This window comes from Chamaea fasciata, unplaced genomic scaffold (genome assembly GCF_029207755.1).
Source record: "Chamaea fasciata isolate MVZ Bird 193981 ecotype frontalis unplaced genomic scaffold, bChaFas1.0.hap1 SCAF_7, whole genome shotgun sequence".
Taxonomy (NCBI): Eukaryota; Metazoa; Chordata; class Aves; order Passeriformes; family Sylviidae; genus Chamaea; species Chamaea fasciata.
In genome coordinates, this window is record NW_027094092.1 from 54,892,443 (window position 1) to 54,914,373 (window position 21,931).

Sequence of the window (21,931 nt, forward strand, 5' to 3'; positions counted from 1 at the left end):
AGAAGAAGAAAGACGATGGTCCAGAAAGAATGCAGTGTCTTTTCTCTGGTTGCTTTCAAGATGTTTGAGATACATGCCTAGCTGTCAGTGAGGGCTCTGGGCAATGATAAACAAGCTCATGTCTTCTGCAGAGAGATGGACATGAATGTTTGCAGGTAGCTGCAGGAGCAGCCACTGGTATTTTACACCTGGTTTTGGGTGTCCTGGAAAAATCTGACACTGTACAGCCAGGCAGTCCCTTTGCTCAGGACTTCCTTAAAGGCCGGGAAAGAAAGTTGCTCCAAGCCCCATCCAACCTGTCCCTGAACACTCCTAGGGCTGGGGCAACCCCAGCTTCTCTTGGCGTCCTGTACCAGGGCCTCACCAACCTCACAGTAAAGAATTTCTTCTCAGTATCCAAACCTGCCCTCTGACAGTTTGAATCCATTATCCATTGTCCCGTCACTCCATGCCCTTGTATAAAGTCTCTTTCCAGCTCTCTTTTAGCCCCTTCAGGCACTGGAAGCTCTCCCTGGAACCTTCTTTACTCCAGGCTCAACACCTACAGCTTTCTCTAGTCTGTCTTCATAGCAGAGATGCTCCAGCACCCTGAGAATCTTCACGGCCTCCTCTGGGCCTGCTCCAACAGATCCACATCCCTCTGATGTTGGGACACCCAGAGTTAGATGTCCAGCAGCACTGCAGGTGGGGTTTCACCAGCGTGGAGCAGAGGGATAGAATCCCCTACCTTGACCTGCTGCTGAGGACATGGTTGGCTTTCAACACCCCAAAGTCCTTCTCAGCAGGAGAAGAGAGTCCTGCTCTTAGTCCATCCTGCTTCTGTCTGCTGGCTGGTGGAATGACAGCCAGGCAAATGTCAGCTAATCTTTTTGCTTTGAAATTTTAGTAAAAAAATTATTAATAAAATGGACACAGTGGATACCAGGCCTCTTTCCCTAAAAAGCTTCTTAGCAATCTAAAGGCAGAGAAACTGGAGGAGAGAATGAAAGCTGCTGTATTGTTTATAGAGGAGGTATCCTCTGGTGTTCTCTGTGACTGTTCTATGGTTCCCTTATAGTGGTTTGTTGTAAAAAAATTATGAACTTGTCGTGGTAATCTAAGATTTGTGCGCTTTTTCCTAGCAACGACATTTTCTGTTAGGACACCAACTTATGTCTCCTGCCAGCGGGGGTCTTAGTAGAAACATCAGTGATAGGACAACAAAACAATAAATAATCTGTTATGATATCTAAATCCTTTTGAAAAATGGCAATAACATGCTGGTATTTGCTCTTCAAAGTATTATCCATTATTTGGGAATGAAGGAGCCACATCTTGTTGTTAAAAACCTTATCAAGTTCAATCACAAAATCAAATGAAAAGCCATATTCAAATGCAACCTAAATTATAAAGTGAATTATTACTTTATTGAACAAGAAATTTAAATAGTCTAAAATGAAAAATCAGATTCTATCAGCACTTGATCTTTCTTTGGTAACCACCAGATTACAAGTAGTCCCTAATTCTATGTCTGCTACTGAATTTCAGTTCACTTTATTTTAGCATATTTGAAGGGAGTTTGTTTATGGTATAACTGATGGGAAATTCCAGAAGGAAAGGAGGAGTTAGTACATACAGAGAGGGACTCTGAGCTTTTCTTCTAAGCCTTGGTTATTTTCTGAGAAGGAAAGAACAAAACAACACCACCCGTTTACCAGTGCTTTTTCATCTGGCTGTGTGGGTGGTATGTTGAAATAATAGTTTGGTGGAGATTAAAGAAAAGTGTGACGGCTGTGTAGCTGCTATCAGAGGGGGGAATCCCAGCTCTTTAAAGAGTGTGCACAGCTAGACGTGAGCAGTGTTATTATAGGGTTCAAAAGAAAAACCAGCCCAAACAATCCCCTGCTCACCAAACCTCCCCTGGATTTCCAGTGCGTGCAGCAGTCACAGGTCTGTGACTGGGAGATCTCTGCCAGCATGTGGCTGCTGTTCTGAGTCTGCAGAGGTCCTGCTGGGTTAAAGCATCTCCTGCAGAGATGGGCAGCCTTGCTCTAAAGATGCAAAGGATGGAGACCCCACCAGTCCCCTGATGTATTTGGTGTTTTGTCCCAGTTACCAAAGAGCACCGGTGAAATCTCTCCTTTCTTCCTGTCTGGACCCAGCAGAAGACAGTGTGTTGTTGATATAAAAGGAATACACCTGCTTAATACATAAGGAGCACACCTATTTCAACCTTCCCACCTAAAGCAAAGCAGTCTTTGGTTCCTGGTGTTTTCTTCCATGTAAATTCAAGGTACACAAAAAGGCATAACTCCCAGAAGCGGTTCTTAGCAGAATGGCAGACACCATGAACCCCCCCCTTATCTCGATCACATTTAACACACAGTCTGTTTCCTCTCCTTAGCAATCACACTTTTTGTCATCTGTGGTCCCTAGATACCTACAGATAAATCTTCCTGCGTGCCAGTGCTGAGCAATAAAGTACCTCTGCAGTTTTACTTTCGTGCCTGGTAAAATTATGGAGACTAATCTGGGAGTTATTATAGAAACACTTGAAAGACGAGGCAGACAGTGGTGACAGCCAGCACAGGTTCGTGAGGGAAAGTCCTGCTTGACAAACTTTATTTCCTTTTACGACAAGGTGGCCAGTCATAATGATAATCCTTGATCAAGGGAAGCCAGTTGATGTAATCATTTTGGATTCCAGTAAAGCTTTTGACACTGTCTCTCACAGGATCCTTCTGGACAAAATGTCCAGCAAACAGCTGGATAAATACATATCTATGATTCCATGACTCCTCAGCCAGTGTCAGGTTCCTGTGGGTTCCTACAAGGATCTGGGTTGCTCTGGAGAAAGGACATGATGAAGAGAAGAGGGGTGGAAGGGGGTGAAGACTGTACCTCTCCCACTGAAAGCAGGCCAAGTATGTGGAAAACACATCTATGTTTCAGAAGGGAAGCAGTTGAGGAACTGACTGTGGCTGGGGAACTTGGCTCTCAGAAGGAAGTCCCAGACCCTGGTGCTGAGGCTATTTTTGTCTTTTAACAGACAACTGTAATGGATCAAATGGAAAAACAGCCCTGACAGCTGGGTTTGAAACATGCCTGCTGCCTATGCACCATGCCAAAGGTTATGCTCAAGGCCAGACCTGTGCTGGCAGTTAGAAGCCTGTGGTGATAGGACCTCAAGAAGCAAGCAGTGTTTTGTGAAAATATTTGTGCAGTTAGCCTAGATGCAGCAACAGTAGACTGAGAAGAGATTTCATGCGATGCATAAACCAAATAAAAGACCAAAGAGCAGAGTGAGTCCTGAATGTCACACAGGGTGGTGTTTGTTCTGGTCTTTGCAGGTTGCTACGGCAGGTAGTTCATGGTTTCCTCTTTTCAGATTCTTTTGAAGAGTACACATGTACAGAAGGCAGCAAGAGTGGCTTTCCTGGGGAACCAAAGGTTTGCCTAGTTCGAAATCCAGCCTCCAGTGGTGGCTGAAAGCAGCTCCTGGGGAGAAGTAGTAATGGGGGCAGCTCCCAGTGTCCTCTCCCCAAAGCTGCTCCCTCACTCCACGAGCCTGCATGTCAGGGACTGTTTCAGTAGTCATCTTTCTACTGCTGTGCATGAGCATGGAAATCATTTCCCTACATCTCTGCCAACATCTAACTCTATGTACACACTCATGGTTCCTTTATTACCTTTTCTCATAGTGCTGTACTGGGGCCCTGTGCTCTGACCATTCATTAGTATTTGCAGTCTCTCATTTCTCCAGTTCCCACATCAATTATGGGATAACTTTTAGTGTTTTGCAGGACATAATATTGTTTCTTGGTATAGCCTTGGAAAACCCTGAATTTGTCATGTCTGGGCCAAACTTACCGAAACTGTAACTCAGTTTGGCAGGTAATTCTTGTTCTTTGAAAGATGCTAATTACCATTTACTCTTAATTCCTATTTGACTGTTCTTACCCAGTTCATCCTCTTTTCCCATTTGGAGTATTGATACACTATGAGCACTTCTTCAAGTGGAAGTGGGATAGAGATTACATCATCTCTTTTGGGAATGCTATTTAGCCATAGCGCTTATTTTAAATACTTTTTCCCTAGTAGATCTTACTTATGAGACTTTTGATATAACTGAGCAAAAACGTCCATTAGCAATCCTGTGTTATCCATGTACATGGTCTCACTTCTTTCTGAATACAGACAAGTATCTATTTAGTACTATTTTTTTTACATTACCATTCATTTTACTCCCTCTCTCTAGTGATACTCCTGCACTATTTTTAAGCTCCTTTTGTTCTTAGTACAAAAAAAGTACTTTCTTTTCTCTGTTCTAAAGTGTTTCTATACAGTTCTAATTTTACTTACTAATTTCTCTCGGTTACTTCTATTTTATGTTAGCTGGCAGCTGTTTCCCCCTTTCACAGCTGTGATTGCTTTTCAGTTTCACATCAATTCCTTCACTTTGCTGCTGAACCAGGATGAGATTTTTAATGTGATCTGTTTGCTCTCCTGGCTTGGAAATCCTGACTTTTTGACCATCTGATAAACCCTTCATCAAAGGCCTGAACTTTCATTTGGGTTTTTCTACCCACATTTTGTCTAGCAATGAACCTGGATAGTAATTTTCCTTTGAGCTAGAGAATGTACCTTTTTAATGCTGAGTGTTTAGGGCAGGCACATAATCAGGTTACAATCAGGTCACAATGGTGCCTGGCATTCAGAGGTCAACAAACTTTCTACCCCAGAATTTGGTTCACCACGGTATGTTGCAATGAACACTCTCACCATGGGTGTGATCCTCATGGGTTAGAGAATTCACCTGTACCACCCAAATGCTATTTTTCTATTGGCTACTTACATCTCTAGCATATGTCTCCCACGTGAAGCTCTCTGTGCACATGGAACTCTTCTGTCCACAAATTGGATGAGGGTTAAATGAATAATGGGTCTAAAGAACAATCATCCTGCTTTTTGTCTCGTGACTTTGTCTGGTGATCTGTAGCAGATCATTCTGCAGATACTCTCCCTGTTCTGCTGAGCATCCTGTAAATCTGACCTAGCAGCTCACAAGTCCACAGTGGTGCTAAACAGAACCGCCCCCAGTCTGCCCTTCCTAATCCACAGCTGCAGTTCAGTATCAGGACAGTCATCTCCCCAGGCTTCCATGACATCAGCTGCATCAAATTCCATCACAAGTAACTCTCTGTTCCTCTCATTTCTTATCGGTCCTTCTAGCACCTTTATAATTGACCACAAGTTCTCTTTTTTCGTCATTCAGTGCTTTCAACGTTCAGTCATGGAACTGCTGTCTGCGTGTGGGGTTGCATGACACATTTCCCTGGCAGTGTTTATCGTTGCTGCTCTAACCAGGCCTCTATGACCCCATCTGAAAATGCGGGCAAACCACGTGTGACAGGTTTGGGGTTTTTTTCTGTTTCGGATGTTAGCCCTCTTCCTCAAAGACAGGAGACAAGCAAAAGTAAATCTGTTTGCCTCGTACCCTTTGTGCTGGCCCTCTACAGCTTATTCATGAGTTGTCCTGCTTTGCTTTGGTACACCAGAATTCAGTCAAATACAAATCTTCTTTTTTTTATGTGTTCAGGCTATTTTTTTGTGTCAGCTCTAGAAGGATGAAAACAAGAAAGACCTGAATGCTCATGAGAAAATCTTTAGGTTTAGGATGTTCCCAGGACAGTTTTGCTGATCTGTTGATACACGTGAATACTGACAAGTGAAACTGCTGGTGAGTCACATCACTGTTACAGTAACGAAAAATGAAACACCACCTGTAGTATCTGGGCTGAGAGAAGGTGGTTGTGAAACAAGCTGTTGTGGTGAGAATATCTTTCCGGGAGGAGAAAAGTAGGAGAGTGTGAGACAGTAACAGGGAGTGTGTTCGGGGGAAAGTGAGAAACACCATGGGCCAGAGAGCCTCCCACTCTGGGAGCTGCTGCAGAACATGGCAGGGCAGTGTCCAGCAGCACAGTCCCAGCTCCTGTCTCCCCACTCCTATCCCATTGCAGGCCACCAAGTCCACTCAGGACTTACCCAGGTGGAGATGTCCTTGTTTCTGGCTGCAGAGCCTGGAATGGGCTGGGGAACGTAATGGAAATCTTGAGCCAGGTGAAAGCATCTTCTGCATACAGACAGAGGGCTGCTGAGAGGGCTGCTGAGTTACTTGTGATGGAATTTGATGCAGCTGATGTCATGGAAACCTGGGGAGATGACTGTGTTGATTAGGAAGGGCAGACTGGGGGCGGTTCTGTTTAGCACCACTGTGGACTTGTGAGCTGCTAGGTCAGATTTACAGGATGGTCAGCAGAACAGGGAGAGTATCTGCAGAATGATCTGCTCCCATCCCATTGCAGGCCACCAAGTCCACTCAAGACTTACCCAGGTGGAGATGTCCTTGTTTCTGGCTGCAGAGCCTGGAATGGGCTGGGGAACATAATGGAAATCTTGAGCCAGGTGAAAGCATCTTCTGCATACAGACAGAGGGCTGCTGAGGCAGAGAGAGACCAGGATCCCATGGATGCTGCATTAGGTGGTGTGGAGAGGGTCAGAGAGAGCCTTGAGAACAGTAAGGAATGTCAGGATGGAGAAGAGTCATCATTGTGCCATGTCTAGAAAGTCAAGACAAAACTTGTAGGTATTACAGCCAGAGAAGGCACAAAAATAAAAGGCAGGAAGAGTGGGCTGGTGCAGGGAGGTAAAGGGGGTTTCTGTAGCTATGGCATTTGGGATGGGAAGTTAGGGGAGAAGAATTTTGTGGTGCTGAAGGTGGGGATGGTGAAGGAGGTGTGGGCAAGATGAGAAAAGCCCCAGAGTGGTGATGCTATAGGCAAAGGTAGGAGTTACTGAATCTCGCTGCAAGGAGAAGTTTAGGAGACAGGACAAGAAAAGGAGAGTCAATTTGCCATTAAAGTGAATGGAGTCATTAACAGGAATGGGAATGGCTCTACAAGAAGCTGGTGCAGGAAGAGCAGTCTTTGAGCTGGTCCTCCTACAAGAACATGCAAGGGATGTGCAAGAGCTCACAGTTAGAGAGAGGTCAGAGTAACAGTGCAGATGAAAATACCCTTTTCAGTAAAGTGGTTACTGTGATGGGGAATAGGGGGGACAGAGGAGGGACTGGCAAAATGATGATGGCACCTTCATTGGCCTGCAGAGCTGATGTGAGGAGCAGACACCAAGTCCAGTTCCTGGAGCTGGAGGTTCACAAAGGAGGATCTGGATGGAGTCACCACTGGATTTGTTAGCTTCTCCTTAGAGGTGAAAAAGGTAAGGAAGAGCTTGGAAATAGAGACTGGGCAGGTGGACAGGCACTGTCAGTTGTTCTGGGAGGTGAAGCATGAAGCCACTGGTTTATGGAAATGAGATGTGGCTGCGAGAGATCTGAGAACAACTTCCCCAAATGGGGAAAGGGCTGGGAGAGCTACTCCAGGGCTTTAAGGAAATGAACCAAGGAGCTCCCCTCAGGAGGGAGTTAGGAGAACATCTAGTGGTGGCCTGGACTTTTGTGGGGTTTCCCTCCATCCCTTTGACTGATGGCTCCATGGTGTCTTCCCAATGACTCAGAGAATTCCCCAAGGCCCTGCTGAGAGCTCTCTCTGCATGCATCAAAACTGGCTTGTGGTTGGTTTCTTTTGAGCATCAAGACTGCAAAAGAAATTTTCTAGCTTCTCTCTGTCTGGGAAATGAAGTTGCCACTGGGAAAGCACATGTCAGACAGGAACTGGGTTGTCTGTCTCTCTGCCAGCTTGTGTGTCCCCGGGAAGGACCTCCTGGATGGTTGGATCCTGACACCTACAGCCAGGGCTGTCACCACTCTGCCACCTTGCCAGGGTCACAGCTCCAGGTCTGAAATGCTACATGAGAGACAGGGTGAATGCAGCCCTGCTTTTGGAGGGAAAGATGACTTCTCATACTTAAAAGTAAAAATTCTATTTATTTTTTTTTACCACTTAAAAGTAGAAGTTTTACCTCTTCAATGCTTTGCTATTTTACTTCTTTACTCCTCATGGATAACCACCACAGCTCTTCTCTCCTCACAGACATGTGTTTGTTTCCATGCGTCCAAAAGATTCCCACACATGGAGAAGCACAGCTCTGCCCAGGAAGCCACCGGGGAGGAAATCTAATGCAGGGCTAGGAGCAGCTCAACAGAGCTCCCTGCTGCTGCTATCAAGCTGCCTTTAGATTTTTCCTTGGCTATTTTTTAGAGAGACCCCTCAGTGGTGGTGAGGAGCCCGTGCACACTCTTGGTGTGTGAGCACTAAGCTGGTGCTCATTTACATTTTCCTTGTGTTGTGTCAGGCTGGCTGCCTCAATAAATACCCTCAAATGCTTCGTGCTCGTGCTCGAGCTGAGATTCTCATGTCCTTGCATGACTGAAGGGATCTCACGCACTTCCATGCAGAGGACTCAGAGGTGGCACAGAAAAGCCATCACAATGCATTCAGCCAAAGAGAACCCTTCACAGCTCATGCATTCAGGGATAGCTTCTTGTTTTTACTTGAGTCACTCATTGTAAAACTATTCAAGCTACTCAGGGATAGAGAAAGTTATCAAGGAGTTTAAAAGAGGCAAATTCAGACATGTCTTGGCTGTTCAGGCTGCACATCCAACCTTTTTGCTCGTAGATGGAATGTAGCTGTTTCCATGTTGAAAAAAATAACATGACTAAGATGTAGTGTGTTTGAATAATAAAGCAACGCAGTCTGGGCCCCACTGAGTGTGAAAGCAAGACTCAGCTCGTACCATGTGGCTTTGAAGCCTCTGACTGATTGGTGGTGTTTTGTCTGAACCTCTCAAACCATAGGAATTCAGGAACGGCCCAGGCCAACTCTACAAATACTGTGCCCGCAGAATGGATGCCATCTTCCAGCCATGGAATCACAGAATGGTTTGGATTAGAAGAGACCTTAAATATCATCTTGTTTTAACCCCCCTGTCATGGGCAGGGACACCTCCCCCTAGACCAGCTTGCTGAAAACCTCATCCAGCTTGGAATAAGCATGACTGTGTTCTCCTGAGCCATCAGTCTGTCCCCTTGATCCACTCCTCACAGTCACAGCTCCTCTTGGCTATGCCTCTTTGGATGACCTTGGTCTTGGGAAACACTCAGATTCACTGCCTGTGTCATTCACCTTTCTTCATTAGTGTTTTGGAGAAAAAACCCATTAAGGTCACAAATTTAAAAGAATACCCCAAAGCCTACAAAGCTGTGAATGATTCTAAGGTCACTTTCAGCTGTCGTTTCAAAGTTTTTGGACAGAGCATTCTTGGGGAGCAGTAGCTTCATTTGAGTGACTGACACCTGTCATTAAAAATGTGAACTGGTGAGGATTCCATCTCCAAGGATGGAGACTATTCCCCTGACCCAGAGTTGAGCTTAAAATCACAACCAGGCATTACTTTCCCATGCTTTGTCCTAGATTTTTAGAGCTGGTATGTGGTCTTATCCCACCCAAGATTTATAGAGACTTCGTTTTCCCCAACTCAGTCAATATATTCTTCCTAAACCACCACTACCACCACCATAAATTAATTAATAAATAAATCATCCTGCATCCCAAAAGCAGATCAATTATTCAAGGTGCTTCCTGGGTATAAAATCTCTGGAGCAGCAACATTTAAGAGGCTGTGGATCAGCTACTTTGCAGTGTCATGAAAATTTCATGCTCTCTTGGCAAGGAAGTTAGTGAGTCAGGCAAATGAGCTCTTATGCTGTCTCCCTGACCTGGATACAGGCATACACAGTTTCAGGTTACAGCTGTGTGTGTGTGTGGCTCAGAGAGGAGGGACCAAAGTGCATTTAGGCCTTTGACATCCAAGGAGCCTGAGTTTCAGATGTGCAACATCAGTAAACATGTTTTGAAAATTTCAGACCCTAAAAAAAAAAAAAAGAAAAAAAGTAATAACTATAGTGATAAGTAATAACTATAAGCCTGACAGGTGGATGGTTTGTGTCTAAATGCAGAGGTTGAAGTCATGCACAGAACATCTACCTGAGAGTAACTTTATTGGCCTGTTGGCACTGACTCCTCCTGCTCCTGGCCATGACTGCTACAGCCTCAATGCTGCGTTCTCACCTGGTCTGCAAAGTGTTGCCGGAGGTGGAAGAGAAGCGGAAACAGAAAATGTGTCAACCAGTTGCTAAAACGTTGAAGTTAAAAAAAAAGGCCAAATGTGGGGAAAATGGGGGAAAAGAAAGAAGAAAAAGCAGAACAGTAGACCCAGCAGGCGTGTTTAGCCACAGCAGAAGCAATTAGTGCTAAGTGAGAATCTGAGCTTTTGAGTTGCTTACAGCTTGGTTACACCGACTTTGCTGTACTGTGTTGCTTTATTTGCTGCTCCTGACTGTCGCACTCCCACGCTCTCCTGCAAGGCATCAAGACCGGTTAATTCACCCCGCAAATCTCTGCTTCTCCGATGGGGCTCTGCCAGCCCGGGGATGCTCCAGCCTGGGGCTGGAGGTACCGGCTCTGGCCAGACGATGTCACGCTAATCCCGCGGATGCTCGGCAGCCGGGAGTTCATCTCCCCATCCGCAAACACTGCAGTGGAGGTGCCTTCTGTCCTGCTGCATTAATGTCCTCCCAAGCTCTCCTCTTTGTACCAATCACACAGCTCAGAAGGTGCCATTAAGGCTTTAAAATTTAATGAACTCTAATAAAACCTCTCCCTGTGATATACAACCCACCAGCCTATGCTGCGGGAACATTGTATTGTGTATGCCTTTATATCTTTCCCTCTTCTCTGTTTTAACTGTAGATTCCCAATCACTTTATAGCATTTCTGCATCTTTATGTTGTGGAGTTATTGCAGATTAAGTCCATAGAGGAAGGTAGGTGTCTAATTGTCTAACGTGGGGTACCTGCCCCACCTAGCCCAGAGCGTTTGCATTCCTGACACGCTGATAAGTGCAAACCTGCCTAAACCTTGGCTTGGCTGAAAGGATCATGCCTAAATCCTGCCTGATGACTTCCCAGCCCACGGAAACAAACGGGAAGTCCATCCTCCCTCCTGATTTGATCAAGAGTTCATCCTCTAAATTTACAGAGTGCAAGAAGCTCGGTGAGTGGCTATAGCTCATAAGCTTTCTCAGCACACCAGTGTTGTTCACTGGAAACAGATGGCACTGGTCTAAGCCCTCTCTCAGGCTGCTGGAAACCCAGACTGAACTTCAGTTCCCATCTAGAGCCTCCCATGTCCTGAAAATGTGCTGTGAGCATCCAGCTGATACATCCTCAGGGGTCTGGTCTCAAAGTCTCCTGCTGAAGCTGTTCCATGTGGCATAAATAATTAAAGATTCACCAGACCAGAGAGAAGAAGTGGAAGATGGACTCTCCTTCCTCATGGTCAGGACACTCAGGTGTGTAATGTGGGAAAGTCAAGTTATAGGTTCCTGCTCCAGTGAACAGCTAACTAGCAGCACAAGTTGGACCAGCTCCAACAGGAGAGGCTGAGGTCCCCCTTCCCAGGACCATCCAGGGCCTGGTCATTTGGGCATTTCAATGAAACAAGGGAAAGAAAACCAAGAGCAACCTGCAAAATCTTCAAGCCCCTTAACTACTGATTAAGAGCTGAGATATCTCTGTGGGAAGGACCTGAGCTACCTCACATGCAGCCTGAAGGATGAGCGGGATCAGAAGTGTCCATCCAGCTCTGTGTCTGTCTCCAGCCTTAGCTGAAGGCAGGTTCTGGTGGAAGAGAAAAACCACAGGGTAAATCTTTAACTGTACCTCTCCAAGATACACACTGGACCCGACTGCATCCAACCTTGATCCATCCCAAGTGACCCACCTGGTCACCTCACCTATATTCTCCATGGTTTATTCTTGTGCCTTACCCAGTTAGCTCATTTCCTACAAACTTGAGCCCCTTATTTTTCTTGTACCTGTGGTGGAGGTCTGAACGGCCAAATCTGAACTGGGAGATCCCTGGGATGGCTGTGTGCCTCAGGGGTGAGCCCAGCAGCTTGTCTGCAGGTTTGCTGCTGTGCAGCACTGAACATCTTGCACATCTGAGGCCCACAGGCACCACTACAGCACAGACCTCAGTCTGGTCCTGTGGTTTGCCACCCTAAGTGACACCAGTCTCTATTGTCTTTCACCTGATACTTTTCTTTAATGACCTGGGTGTGCAAGACCATCTGAGGTGATTTTGTTTTGGTCTCTGATTTGGTTTGCTCATTTTGCAAAAAGAAAGGGGAAAAGAAAAAGTGTTTCTTCTTGAAATAAGCCTCCAGCAAAGGTTCTCTCAATTCCCCAGTCTGTTGCAACAATTTTAAAGGGGAAGCAAGGTGTGGAAAGTCAGTATTTTCCATTTGGTATATTTGGACAGAAAGGCAAGTGCTCAGGTCTGAAGAAGAAAACTCCAGGCTAAGTTTAGAAGCTTCTATTTCAGACTTGGAAAGCTATGGGAGTATCTGAATTTATCCAGATCAGTAGTGGAGCTAATGAAAAGTGTTTCTTTGCAGATCTTCCCCAAAGGATATCCTTACATCACCTCAGCTGGCTGTGACACTTGGTAGAAGTGAGTGGAGCTGCACAGGTGTTAAAACTCAACAGTACACAGAAAACTAAGGCTCTCATGTAGGCTTCTTGTTAGGAAGGTTTTTAAGCACCTTTAAACATGTTTGCAATTCCCCTGATTTCAAGTCAAACTCCTTGCTTAACACATTAAAAGGCAGAATGACTTCGCTTTGGAAGCCCTGGAGACTGTGGAGAAGTTGTTTGACCTCCTCTTGTCTCAATCCATCCACAACATGAGAGCGAAAAATAAACAGCACCTCATTAAAAAAGAAATAGATAGTGTGACTGACCTGAAGTTGCCTTGGTAAATAAATTACAAAGCCATAAAACTGCTTGAGGAGCTGCTTTGCCCCTTTGAAACAACACTCACTTCAGGCACTCTCTAAGCACTGTGCTGGGGGTGACACAGAGTGATCGCCGAGGAGCTCCTACCATTATCTGCCTGTCAAGCCCCCATACATTCTTCCTTGCCTGAGCTGAGCAGAAATTACAAACCAGTGATGAGAGGTTGCAATAAACACCAAAAGAGACTGATTTACCCACGAGCTTTCCCAACTGTTCTTGCCACCCGAAAGCATCCCAAGGTCAGATTTATACCGGTGTTCTTCTCTTTTCCCAAAGGACTCACCTTGGTAGTTCAGCTACCCAGGATTTTAGATGCTGCTGCTGTCAGTACTGTTTGCTGGGAGGCCCTGTATTTCCTTGGTAAATAGGGTTTGTGAGGCTGCCACAGACAGTTGGACTGGATAATGTTTGTGTTGAAGTGGGTGTCTTCCAGCTCAGGGTATTCTGTGATTCTATGAATAAGGAGCAAAATGGCCAAGGGCTGCTGGGAGAGGGGTCAGAGGAGTGTTCTGGGATTTTGAAGATTAATAGAAACAGCCAACCAAAGTTTGGGACTGGTATGGGTCTCTTTAAGCACTGAGATGACAGAGTTTGTCTGAATGGAAATCACTGCCTCTATTTCAGCATCAAATCTGAATGCAGAGGGGAAATGTCCCATGGGTGTGAAAGCAAAAGTTGTCTCTAGAAAAGTATTTGTAGGGAGTTCACCAGAGATGGGGATGGGTACTGATATAACAGGATTGAAAGTGGGGAGAGGCTCCATATACCAGACAACCAGGTGAAGCATGATCCCCTGGCACACCGCTGCTTCAGAAACAAACCCAATTCACAGCATCCCATCAAACAGAGCAAACTTCAGCTTCCTGCCGAGTGCTGCCTGGATTACCTGCCCATGGATTACCTTTCCATGACCTGAAACTCTCATCCTGCCCATTCCCTCATCCCTGGATAGCCTCTGTCTTTGGGAATGCAGCCTGCCAGGGGTCACATGAAGAGATTACAGCCTAGACATTTAAGCTACGTTAACACCTGTCCCTGTGCTGTGTCCAAAAGGCAGGATGGCAACAGTATGTTTCCTCCCATGTGTAAAAAGAAACCTTCCTGCTGGACAGTGGTCCCATCAAAGAGAAGGTGCAATCTTGCTTTTCAGTAGCTGCAGAATCAGTACTTAACTAATGTGGAACTGCTGAGGAGAGAGAATTTCTTGGCATGGCCTTTCTTTGCTACCTTTAAATTCTTGTGTAATTAAAAAGAAGCAAGGAAAAAACCCCAAACCACAACAAGCACCACTTTTGATTGCTCCCCCTATGCTTAATGAAGTCCTAAAGATTAGAGAAATGTGCAGACAAGACACCTGAGCATGGCAGAGCAGAGCTCATGGGCTGTGCCCAGCCTGGTGCTGGCACTGCACACAGCCAGTGTGGCTGCAGGGGATCTCTGAGTGATTCAGGTCATTTATTGTCCAGGACAGCAAGGCTCAGGTACAGTGAGTGGAGAGAAACAACTGTGGCACTTGTGTTAGGTAAGCAAATGCCCTTTGCCCCGGGCAGAAGGTGTGGTTTTGTGTGTCCTGACACCTCCTCTGCCTTTTGCCTACCCATGTGAAAGGCTCTGTCACAACCAGATGCTGTAAGATGAGGATGGAGTTTTGCCTTTGTTTTTAACCATCTAAGCAGCTGTGTTGTGCCTCTGAATGAGTTTGAGATGCATCTGGAAAGCAGCTAACTGGCAATCTCTGCATTTGAGGGCAATCACGTTTATTATTTAATTTTCCTGCTTACTATTGCATAATGCTGTTCATCTTGAGGGGGAAGGGGCATTTATTGAGAGAAGTGCAGCATTCCAGACAGAAGAGTAAGTTAGACTTCTGTGATATAAATGTTCTCCTGCATGCAGTGCAGTGAAAGGAGCTGTTAGCTCGGGATGAATGAAAGTATTTTGTTGGCCTCCTCTCACAGCAACTCATCTCGGGCCATACCCTGTGGGCTCTTGCTCAGATGTGTTTCTTGATGCTATCAGTAGCAGCAGCATACCTGCAAATATCTTAGGGGTACAAACCTTGCCCAAGCCACCCCAGGAGCCCGTGCAGTTACCCTGACACACTCTGTTTTTCAGCTTGAGATTTTTTGGGCAATCTGGGTGACTTTGTGGGCAGATTCCCTCAGGCTTACATGTGCTGAGCAATATTTAATGGGACATCTTGGGGAGTGAGAGGCCATTCAGTCTGAGTGGGGACTTGGGACTGGCCGTGACTTGGAAATATTGTGTATAGTTAAGATCTGCATAATCCAGTGAGATAGTTAATGTGGTTAAAATCAATGAGCTGTGCTAATTCACCTCAGCTGAGGCCTGCATTTCACATGGCTTTTCAGTACTTCCTTTAAACTCTATTAATTCCAATGTTTAATTGCAAACAAACTGGATGATGGATCAGTTAAAGAAAAATCTACTGTAAAGGGTCAAGGATTTAACCTGTACTATCTCTATGACTCCCATGCAGATCTTTCAGACCAGTTATTTGCATATGTTAAAATCTAATTTGAATTGTTCATCACAGTGAACTAGGTAAGCTTTTTTTTTTTTTTTTTAATGAGAGATGTAACTTCAGGGCACTATTAAATTCTAATTAAAAATCAGTCAAAAGCACCCTTTTCTTAGTGTTTGTGCCTGCAGCAACACTTCCACTGTGGTATCAAAAGCTCAGTTCATTACTTCTTAATTAATTTTGCCTTGAGAAGCTCTAAGTTCTCAGAGGACCTGTTGGGTTTTTAGAGTGTTGTCTACATCATGTTTGCTTGTACACAGCAGCCACAATGACATTGAGATCAGGAATCCTTACCCATTTAATCCAATTTGATACAATGTCTGCAGCCTGCCAGCTTTTGGGAACCTGAAAGATGCCTAAAGTTCACAACACAGAGGATATCCTGTCCAGAGCTACTGGTATTGTAGGGATTTTCCCATCTCCCTATTCCCAGTGTGCCTATTTTACAGTTGAAAAGGTTGGTATGTGGGTTGATTGAAAAGGTTGGTATATGGGTTGATTGATTTTTCTTTTTAATTGAATATTTTTTGGTGAGGAAGATCATGATGAATAGGAAACTAGTCTTGCTCCTGACCCCAAAGAAATCTTGTCTGGAAGTACGTGTTTCTTTTTTCAGGATAAGAATCCTGCAATCCAGAACTCCCACTGCAAATGATTCATTTCCCCTCTTGGCCTGGCTGCGTGCACACGTGTCTGCTGGTGGTGAGCTGGAGCTGACCAGTGCCCTGGGACAAAGAAAGGAAAAGAAGGTAAAGGGGTGGAGGAGAATAATCAACCCAGTCTCAGGGGACATTTTTCACTGGTTCAGGGCATTTTCACCAGAAGAGTTTTGGTGATGAACAAACCATAAATGTGCTTGGGATGGCCTGAACATCTGAGCATTCCTCAAACTCTACAAGACAAGGATTTGCAGGAGAGTGTGACCCTGACTTGCAAATGGGCCAAGAGGCACATGTGTAGCTGCTGTCTATGCCAGGAGGGACCTGGATGATATAAATTTTTATTAGAAACCTTTGTAATTAGCCTAGTTTGCACAAGCAGACCCTGTAACTATCAAAGGCCGTAGTTCACATCTGCCTTCATGTGTGTCCAAGTCTTCTTGCTGCAAGTCAGAGAGTTAGATGGGTGGGGCTGAGGGAGCTGTGGACAAAAAACAGTATAAATTGGGGGTGGGGAAGGCTTAAAATGAGATTTTGAGGCAGTGTCAGCGTCCAGTTTTCCTCTTGGAGAAAGTGCACAGAAAAAAGGGGAAAAATTAAAATAGAAAGAAAAAAAACCTTGATGAGTGGATGTGGGCAAAATTTTTTTGATTCTGGGGGAAGCCCCCTTCTTTCCCCAGGTTATCCTGTCCTTTTCTTCAGCAGTGCTTCAAAGAGAGCTCTCTTTTCCTCTTCTCAAATGCTGATTTGGGGAGAGAACAGTGGCTGGATATTTTGCTCGTCTCTTTCTACTGGTGATGGTGAGGGGGCTGAGCAAGAAAACACACTGGACAGCTTATAAATTACCCTCTCAGCTCTCCCTTTTCAGAGCCTGTGCACACTGGCACCAGCAGAAGACCTCAAGGCTGAGCCCTGTCTGCCCCTTCCCTGTTGCCAGAGCCACATTTAACAGCAAACCGGATGGATGGATGGATGGATGGATGGATGGATGGATGGATGGATGGATGGATGGATAGCTCCACATCTAAATGGTCTCATTTCATGTTGTGGAGGCCAGGAGAGTTTGAAAATCAGTACCAAGTTTGGTTCATAAGCTGGAGAGTTTGGTTCTGCTGCTGTGTCATAGAGCATCAACACTCAACAACAAGCAGCTACCAGCGGAGATGAGCACCCAGCTCAGTTCAGAAAGCCTCAGCCCAGCCTGTGTCAGGGAGAGATGGTCATTATTTCTTTCTGTCCTCAGAAAAGAGCCAAAGCCTCAAGCTTTTGATGCTGCAGTTGTAGATGTGCTAAGTGAGCTGTGGCCAGAGCTGTTGTGCCAACATAGACATGTCAGTCCTGGAGAGAAGAAGCTGAAAATTTCCCCAGTTTTGATTTTCAGGTTCATTCAATTTTGCCAGGTTTTTGTTACTGACAGGCAGCAGACCTGAGCCTAATGTGCCCCAGAGATGTCTTCATTCAAGTGCCAAGAACCGCAAGGGATGTGGAGCTCAGAGAGAAGACAGGGGGAAGGAGGGACGTGTTCTTACCTGAGATGTAGGAGCGAAGCTGGCCTGGCTTTCCATGGAGGAAAAATCACAGCAGGACTGTGCCAAGGCTACAGTGGTTCAAAGATGGCAAGTTCCAGGGGAAAACAGTGAGGCTCTTGCCTATTCCATGTGGACAAATTTTCGTGATACACTCCAGGATGTGACAGCTACCAGTAATAAATTTATAAGGGGGTGCAGGAAAGGGCTGGGCAGAATGTGAAGAGTCCGTGGATGTGCAGCCAACAAACCTGAGCAGCACTAAGGAGAGGGATGTGTCCTACACTCAGAATGCAGGAATAGCCTGAATTTCTGCCTCTCTGCCTTCCCAGACTGACTTTTTTCACTTTGCACTGAGTGTTGATGAAAGAGGAAATACTCTTTGCTCAGGGAGCCTTGGAAGATGCCAGCAGAAATTTTGGGTGAGGAGGTGAGCAAGGCTGCAGATCAGTTTTAGCAGGAATCCCCTGTATAGTTGAACCCACCCCTCTTCCTCTTCTGCTGAGAACACCCACCCATGGGGCTGTCACTGCAGTCTCTGCAAAACCCCCTGGCAGGGAAAACAAGCTACTTGTGAAAGACTTCCTAAGGGAAATGCTTGCATCCACTGAGGTTTAGCACACTTGAAAATGTACAAAAGGAAAAATTCTTGTGTAGGACAGAGGATGGCCCAGACAAGATAAGATAAACAGTCTTGTCAGGCTCTCAGGGCCTGTTTGTTTACACACCACATTGCATCAAGTGAGGGTACATTGGCATCATCCTCTAGCCTGCACCTCCTCACTTCAATGTGGACAGAAACCCATTGAAGGGACAGAGCCCAGCTGCAGAGCTGAGAGGGCAAATGAACCTTCTCCCTCAACCCCTGCTCCCCTTCCAGTCCCCCTCCCTCTCTCACCTCCCTGCTACCACTTCCACCAGCTGGAAGAGCTGGCCTTTGGAGTACGTGCCTCTGACCACCCTGTACTCCATGCTCTGGGATTACCAGGAGCAAGTTTCCAAGGAATTCATTTGTCATGACTTGCTAAATAAATGGAGTCTGATAAGAATCTGCATTCTGCTCCCATAAAAACCTGTAGATGCTGTCGCTGGTGTCCCAGCAGTTTCTCACAAGAATGCCCAAGTCACTTTTTCTTCTCCATAGAGGCCGGAAAGGGCTGCCTGGCTCAGCTGGTGTGGTTAGTTCTTGGGAGGGAACCTCAGCACTTTTATTATCAGCAGTTGCCATGAAGTGTCGGACAGGGAGGGCTCAGCAGCACAGCAGGAAAAAGGTTTCATATCTGGAAATAATCTTGTAGAAGTCTCTCCTAGGCCTGAAATTCTTGGCAGCAAGCTTTCATCCAAATCTCCTGGGACAGCAAGGGGCTTTCATCCTTTGGTAAAGCCTGGCAAGTTTTACATATTTTTGAAAAGCAAATAATTTTTTTTCTAAACTCCCCATGACAGGAACCATGAAAAAAATACATCTAGTCACTTTTTATGATGGACATAAACCAACATATTCCACAAGTGATTTCCTCAATTGTCTCCTTAGGAACAGGTTTGGCTCCAAAGCACCTGAACACCAGAGCTGCAGACACCCCATTGCTGCTGAAAAATTTAATTAGCTGCTTAAATATCTCTTCAAATTAAGGCTGTGCTGCTTTGCATGTGTTAATACATTTATTCTCATAAAATCTCTCTGAAGCAGGACTGTATTTCAAGGGTTGGGGTACAAGGGCAGAGTAACATGAGGTCACATTTTCTGAAGAGCCTGGAGTAAATCCCAGCAGACTGAAAACCCTTCCCCTGCAATTTGTCCAGTGTCTGGGGATAACACTCACATCTCCATCCTCCAAACTTGGATTGTGCAGTGCCAAGCAGGCATCAGCTAGAGCTCATTAGCTCCAGTAGTCTTTTAATTTTTCTATTATTACATAGAGTATTTCCATTATAGAAACACCCAGCATTGGAGAGGGAGGGGATGACTTTTGTGCTTCAAATAGGTCTTCACAAAAGGGCTAAAAAAATCCCCACAGAAAACCCAAGATAACATTGTCGTCTGTAATCTTAGTACCGCACCCAAAATGGAAAGCATTCTTCTTGTGAAACTCTCAGGTTGCTGTTTTGTTTGCTCCTTATTAAGAGTTAATAAACAAAAGTGTTTGGGTTAATTTTGTCATGTGTACTGTGAGTTGCTAAGGAACACGGCTCCGCTCTGCCTGAAGTCTCTGTAGTGAGACAACTGAGAGAGGCATTAAAGTGCTGTAAAATAAATGGGATGGAGCATGTTACAGTGCACCAGGCCCTGGCCTGGCTTTTGGAGCATTTTCTTTGTTTGAGGTGTAGAAAAACTAGAGATACAGAGTCCAGCTGACACATCAAGGGCAAAGGTTGGCAGGTGAAACCTGTGCAGCTTTGGCTGAGACATGATGCTGGGCTGGGTGTGATGTGCAGCAGGAGGACAGGCACCGAAAGGCTGAGGTGGTCAGTGAGGAAATTATCACAAGATCTGGGAGGTTTATGAGCAAGATTTTTGGTCAGCAGCAGACTTGGTGTCTCTGAAAGTCCTACATGGTGGCCCATCATTGCAGGCAAGGCACATCCCACGTTGTGGGGTGATACAGGGGCTGCAGTCCCACCACATTTCCCTGAGGCTTCCCAAAGAAAAGGCTCTCTCAGATGGCTTTTAGCTCCCAGCAGGGCCGGGAAGGCCAGGCTGGGAGAAAGGCAAAGCTGGATTAAATGATGGTTGTGTGAGTGCTCTGAGCAGAAGCTGTGTGTGGTGGAGGGGTGAGGGAAAGGCTGTGATTTTGCCGTAGCTTTCATATAAATGGACTTCTCTTCAAAACTGTGATTATCATTGTCATATGAATGCAGACAGAATCATTTTCTGCAGACAAATACAAAAAGAAGTACTGTGTGTAAGGTCTAATTTCACACAGAAAGCAAGTAGCAGAGAACAGGACACTATTTTAACAGCAATAGAGGTGGAGCATGTTGCTGGGCTGGGAATTACCAAGGAGCACTCTTAAAGGTTTTATCACATCTCTTACGCAGGCATTGTTCAGTTTTGAAGAAATCTTAATCTGGATCAGAGAATTTAAATCTTTCAAAGTGATGTTAGCAGTAGAGTAGTTTGCCTATGCCCCAGTCTCCTCCCAGGACAGGTTTTTCTCAAGAAAGAGGCACGTGTGTTTGGGCTGAAGATGCTAAAGGAATAATCGCACACATGTTTCTTAGGACGTTTTCAGTTCCAGGACTGGAGATACAGTCTGAATAAAGCAAATCAAGTTAGAAAAATCTTACATTGGTCCATTTGTAGGGTGAACCACAACTGTTCAGTGTATGGCACAGCTTTCAGAATTACAATTTCAGTGCAAACCTGTGTTCAGGATACAGCTTTCCAAGTGTGAATTTTCCCCTAGAATTCGGTGACTTTAGATAGTATCAATTCTACTGCAAATTAAGCAGGGGTTAGAGGAGAGGGAAGAGAAATGAAATCCAGGAATACCAAACAGCCAAGACAGATGCTGGAGGAATATAAGATGTGCAAGTTTCAAACTTTCGGGGCTTCCTAGATTTCTCAGGGCTAAACTAACACTTATCAGTGTGGGGGAAAAAAAAAAAATCTCAAAACTCCAAAATCTTCCATTTTGATGAAATGCGGATGATAACTGCTAGGTTTAGGAATCAAATGACCTCTTTCTAGAGCTGTTTCTTTCCAGCAGCCAACCAGACAACCTCCAAGTGCCCACAGGCATGACAGGAGCGAGCTCCTGGCAGCCTCTGGGGTTATGGTTAAAAGCACCAGGCTGGAAGTCCCCAGGATCCCACCAAGAATGCTTTAAAAGATACATTTATGGAGGTCATTTATGGCTTCTGCAAGCAGAGGCTGGGGAGGATGCATTTCAAACAGCTTATGTGCAGAACACATATAGATGATGCATATCCAGTCTGTTTTATTTTGCCTGCAGTGCCTGACATGGCATTGTCTGGCAATGAATCACACACATTCAAACAGTCCAGCATGCCACAGATTTAAACATGTAAGTGCCATTTCCTATTGTCCCCAGTCCAAGGGGCTGGTGGAACATCATGTTAAATAATAGGGCTGCTATTAATAAAGCTGGAGAGTCTGTGTTCAGCACTGCTACATGACAAAACACATCCCTGAGGCTGCGGTTCTCTTCTGATGATGCAGCCAAATCCAGCTGTGCTGGGGCAGCTAACATGCTTCTCAACCTTGCTGGAGACCCTCTAGAAATACTGAGATGATTAAAACACGACAGAACAATATGACTAATGCAATCCAGGAACCCACGCTGCTTCTTAAAGATGCTGTTGTGTGTATTTCTGCTGG

At 45.3% G+C, this 21,931-nt stretch overlaps 1 long non-coding RNA gene across 3 annotated transcripts in view; it reads left to right on the top strand.

Annotated features, from left to right (window-relative positions):
* LOC136292772 (uncharacterized) overlaps positions 1 to 21,931 on the top strand; it is a 67,909-nt gene that overhangs the window by 3,264 nt on the left and 42,714 nt on the right. For all 3 annotated transcript variants that reach the window (XR_010721957.1, XR_010721959.1, XR_010721958.1), the window contains exon 2: positions 16,021 to 16,153. This is a non-coding gene — a long non-coding RNA (uncharacterized lncRNA). The remainder of the gene's footprint in view (positions 1 to 16,020; positions 16,154 to 21,931) is intronic.